The sequence below is a fragment of the Grampus griseus genome (assembly GCF_964374135.1).
Source record: "Grampus griseus genome assembly, chromosome: 15".
Taxonomy (NCBI): Eukaryota; Metazoa; Chordata; class Mammalia; order Artiodactyla; family Delphinidae; genus Grampus; species Grampus griseus.
In genome coordinates, this window is record NC_139009.1 from 19,672,598 (window position 1) to 19,678,597 (window position 6,000).

The window sequence follows — 6,000 nt, forward strand, 5'->3', positions numbered from 1 at the left end:
AATGTGTAGTAACGCCTACTAATCTCCCAAATCCACCTGCTTCCAGAAGCTGCTTCCGATCTACTAACTTACTATTTTCTAAAATAGGACTGAGAGTTGAGCTGTTTATTGGGAGAAAAGACCGTTGAGAACAATACTTAACTTGGAGTCCATGGATAGGTTTCAGAAGTTTATGAACCCCCTAAAATTATGGGCAATATTTTGTGTGTTAGTTGTGCATTTTCTGAGAAGAGGATTCATAACTTTTCCTCAAGTTTTAAAAGGGGTCTGTTACACGCACACAAAGTCTTAATAGGGAGTTTGAGAGGCATCTAGATACTTCCTTATTTTTCTCCTTCAGTCATTAATCAGACAGCCCCATATCAGCAATTCATAATAGATATATTTTCACAATATATTTTACTACTCATGGCACTATCCATAACATGCAAGGTATGCACCATCTCACTCTAAAGCGTAGGTCAATAGTCAGTTCAAGAAGCACCTCTCCTTTCCCAGCTGTTGACTGGGACTTGCCATCTAGCCCTGTTGCCTGGGCAGTTTACCTCAGCTTGTTTTCAAATCCTGCTAGGACAGATATTCCCACTGTCCTTACTTTGCTTTTCTGGAGCTCCATTCCCAGATTTTAATTTCAAGGGTAGGGACTGTGGTATTGCAGTTCCTACTTTTTAATCTTCCACAGATCTAAATGGTTATTATTATCATTATTATTATTATTAAATTATATATAATTCCCCAGAGAGTATTTTTGTCCCAATGTGTATTGATTCAATTTGTTATGCCTATTTGCATCTCTCATATTCCCACTCTAGTTCTGGATTTCCTTAAATGTCCTGTCTCTACTCCCACCCTACTCAAACCCACTCTTCAAAGGATGCCAGATTGTTCTTCTTAAAACCCAACCCTCCCCCATTACTACACCCTCCAAAATTCCTAATAAAGTCAAATTTCTTAGCCCTACTTCTGCTTTTGTCTTTTCATTTGACTTATAATATTGACTCATACATCATATAAAAATTAGTGGCCACCAGTTGCAGTCCCACCCTGTCTCCCTTCAGCCCCTGATTTACCTATAAATTTGCTAATCCCAACCTTCTTCTTACTATAGGCTAATCCTTCCTTCAGTACACTGCATACTATACTGTATACAGGAGCCCAGGCTTCTCACTATCTTTGGAATGTTAGTTCATAAAATACGCCTTTTTAAAAAAAATTTTCTAGCTCTGACTCCCCTCCACCATCTTCTACAAACCTACTCAAGATCCTTCAAGATTAAATAAAGAAATTTCTTTACCCTACCACCTTACCCTACCAAATTATTTTTCTTTCTCTTCTTCACCCATAAATATCTTGAAAGCGTGGCCTACACTCACAGTCTCCACCTCCACAGCTTCCACCCACTCTTCTGCCCTTCTAAGTGAGCCATGGCCGCTGAGCCTGCGCGTCCGGAGCCTGTGCTCCGCAACGGGAGAGGCCACAACAGTGAGAGGCCCGCGTACCGCAAAAAAATTCACAAGTGTTACCAGGTGCTGGGAGTAGGGGAGAATGTGGACTTACTGTTTAATGGGTACAGAGTTTCAGTATGGGATGATGAAAAAATTTCTGGAGATGGTTAGTGGTGATAGTTGCACAACAATATGAATGTACTTAATGCCACTGAATTGTACCCTTAAAAATGACTAAAATGTAGGGAGGGAGATGCAAGAGGGAGGAGATATGGGGACATATGTATATGTATAACTGATTCACTTTGTTATAAAGCAGAAACTAACACACCATTGTAAAGCAATTATACTCCAATAAAGATGTTTAAAAAAATGACTAAAATGGAAAATTTGGGGTCATTTTACTATAATTAAAAACTTATTTTAAAAAATGGGAATTCCTTGGCAGTCCAGTGGTTAGGATTCCATGCTTTCACTGCTGAGGGCCCAGGTTCAATCCCTGGTCAGGGAACTAAGATCCTGAAAGCCGCACAGCGTGGCCCCCCCCCCCCCCAAAAAATTAACAGTTGTTCTATATACCAGTAATAACTGATAGAAAGTTTGAAAACCTCCATTCCCAATAGCTACAAAAGAGTGTATGTGTATATGCATACAGTTGACCCTTGAACAATGCAGGGGTTAGGGTCACCAACCTCCCCAAGAAGTGCTATCTCTGCCTCAAAAACAAAGGAATGGATAAGTATGACTCACCCAAAGGCAGGAAGCTGAAACGGTTTGGAGAGAATCAGGACTCAAACACTAGTTCTTTTGATTCCACTTATTATGATCTCTAATCGAACACAAACTTTTCCCCACACTTAGTTAAAGATCTATAAAATAAAAACACAGGTATTATATTTATTGAAAAAAATCCACATATAAGTGGACCCACATGTACATATTTTATACACATACCAAAAATTAGGACTAATGTGAAGAAAAAATGTCTTGACTGTTCATAACCTATATAAAGTGAACAACTCATTTCTGAGAGAACTAAAATAAGACTCTTAGTAAATAAATATATAAACCATGATCTTAGATAAGAAGACTATTCTAAATGCTCTTTAATTCAAAATAATATCTTAGGGAGATTTATTTGGCTATATTTTGACCAAATAATGTTGAAGTTCATCTCAAACAGTAAGTTAAAATTAACCAATACAATTTTTTTAAAAGAAGAGTAATGTGGGAAGATTTGTCTCACAGATTTTAAAACATATTTTTGAGGACTAATAATCTTGTTTAAAACAAAAAGAAAAAATAATCAAAACTAGAGAAACTGGTTCCAAAACTGACAGAGATTAGTGAACAAAATACCATAGATAACTTAGAAACAAGCCTTAGTATAAACAGAACTTAGTATATAATAAAAGTGACATCATCAGTGAGGAAATGAAGTTTTATGCAGTAAATGATGTTGGCATAATTTATGTATAACCATTTAGAAAAAAATAGAGCATATTCCTCTTCCATTTTTTTTTTCAGGGAGGGTAAACCAGAGTCTGGGTGTCTGTGGCCCCTATCTTTGCCTCCTTACATATGTTTAAATATATATTATGAGAAAAAAAAAAAGTAAAAAGGGAGTTCTCTGGTGGCCTAGTGGGTAGGATTCCAGGCTTTCACTGCCATGGTCCAGGTTCAATCCCTGGTCGGGGTACTAAGATCCCGCAAGCCGTGCAGTGCCGCCAAAAAAAAAAAAAAAAAAGCAAATATATGTTATGTATATATAAATATAAATACATATCCTTGTTGTTGATCAGACTAGGGTCCAAATGGGCAATATCTTCTGAGAGCACCTTTGCTGGAATGTGGCATCCATCAAGATGATCAGGGACCACATGTCAGGCCCCTTAGGGATAGAGATGATATTTTCAACATCTTTTATGAAGCCGGCATTGGCAAAAATGTCCCTAGAACAGTTTTGTAAAGAATCAACTCTTTTTCATGACGTTCTTATTGGAAATCTTATCATTGTTAAGAAAGATGGCACTAGCTTTATACATCTGTAGGAACTCATCATTGGCCAGGAAGTCAGAGCCTTTGACTTTCCACTGTCTGGCGGGATGAAATAAGGGAAAAATCATTCTGGTTTCACCTCCTTGCTCACAGAATGGTCCATTAATGCAAGAAGTCAAGACTGGCAACTCTCAAGCCCAGTTCCTCAGGTTTTCATAGTTCTAGCTGTTGATCCCTGCTATCCTATCCTCTCTATCCACACAACCTGGATTCTTGACTGTCTTCTCAAGGTAGACAATAATGCTATCTATTATACATTGGACAGAATCCTGGACATTGAACCCCCAGTTCACATAATCTTTAACTACCTCATCAGGGAACATCCCTGCTGGAGAGCCAAGTCTGTCTAATGCAAGGCTCACTTTCTATCCAGTTTTCCCAACACCATTTGTTTAAGAGACTATCCTTTCCCCAGTGTATATTCTTAGCTCCTTTGTCAGAAATTAATTGACCATATATATATGGGCTTATTTCTGGCCTCTGTATTCTGTTCCATTTATCTATGTGTCTGTTATTATGCTGAAACCATGCTATTTTGTTTGCTATCTCTTTGAAATGTAGTCTGAAAGCCTTCAGCTTTGTTCTTTTCAAAATTGTGTTGGCCATTCAGGGTCTTTTGTGGTTCCATTCAAATTTTAAGATTGTTTTTTCTATTTCTGTGAAAAATGCCATTGAAATTTTGATAGGGATTGCATAGATTTTGTAGATCCCTTTGGGAAGCATGGACATTTTAACAATATTAATCCTTCCAATCTATAAACACAGAGTATCTTTCCATTTATTTGTGTCTTCTTCAATTTCTTTCATCAATGTCTTATAGTTTTCAGTGTATAGATCTTTCACCTCCTTGGTTAAATTTATTCCTAAGTTTTTATTCTTTTTGATGTTATTGGAAATGAGATAGTTTTCTTAATTTCTCTTTCTGACAGTTCATTGTTGGTGTTTAAAAATGCAACAGATTTTTGTATATTGATTTTGTCCCCTGCATCTTTACTGAATTTGTCTATTAGTTCTAATAGTTTTTTGGTGGAGTCTTTAGGTTTTTCTACATGTAAAATCATGTCATGTGCAAATAGTGACAGTTTTACTTCTGCCTTTCCAATTTGGATGTCTTTTATTTCTTTTTCTTCCTAATTGCTCTGTCAGGACTCCCAGTATTATGTTGAATGAAAACGGCAAGAGTGGCACCCTTATCTTGTTCCTATTCTTAGAAGAAAAGCTTTCAGCTTTCCACCATTGAGTATGATGTTAGCTGTGGGCTTGTCAAATATGGCCTTTATTATATTGAGGTACATCCCCTCTATACCCAGTTTGTTGACACTTTTTATCTTGAAAGGACGCTGAATTTTGTCCAATGATTTTTCTGCATCTATTGAAATGATCATATGATCTTTATCCTTCATTTTGTTCATGTGTTGTATCACATTGATTTGTGGGTATTGAACCACCCTTGCATCCTTAGACTAAATCCCACTTGATTATGGTATATGATCCTTTTAATGTACTGTGGAATTGGTTTACTAATATGTTGTTGAGGATTTTTGCATCTGTATTCATCAGAGATACTGGTCTGTAATTTTCTTTCCTCGTAGTGTCCTTGTGTGGTTTAGGTATCAGAGTAATACTGGCCTCATAAAATGACTTTGGAAGTGTTTCCTCCTCTTCTATTTGTTGGAAGAGTTTGAGAAGGATTGGTATTCATTCTTCTTTACATGTTTGGTAGAATTCACCAGTGAAGGCTTCTGGTCCTGGACTTTTCTTTGTTGGTAGATCTTTGATTACTGATTCAATCTCCTTACTAGTAATCAGTCTGTTCAGATTTCTATTTCTTCATGATTCAGTCTTGGTAGGTTATATGCTTATAGGAATTTACTCATTTCTTCTAGGATGTCCAAAGTGTTGGCATGTAATTATTCATAGGTGTCTCTTATGATTCTTTTTATTTCTGAGGTATCAATTGTAATGTCTCCTCTTTCATTTGTAATTTTATTTATTTGAGTCCTCTTTCTTTTTTCTTGGTTAGTCTAGCTAAAGGTTTGCGTATCTTGTTTATCTTTTAAAAAACTGTTCTTAGTTTCATTGATCTTTTCTAGTGTCTCTATTTCATTCATTTCTGCTCTGATCTTTATTTTCTCCCTTCTAATTTTGAGCTTAGTTTGTTCTTCCTTTTCTATTTCCTTGATGTGTAAAGTTAGGTTGTCTATTTGAGAGCTTTCTTTTTTCTTATTGTAGGAGTTTACTATAAACTCCCCTCTTGAAACTGCTTTTGCTGCATCCCAGAAGATTTTGTACATTGTATTTCCATTTTCATTTGTCTCAAGGTATTTTTTTAAATTTCTCTTTCTATTTATTTGACCTACTGGTTGTTCAGGAGCATGCTGTTTAGTCTCAGCATAGTTGTGAATTTTCCAGTTTTCTTCCTATAACCGATTTCTAGTTTCATACCATTGTGGTTGGAAAAGATACTTGGTAGGATTTCAATCTTCTTGAATGTATT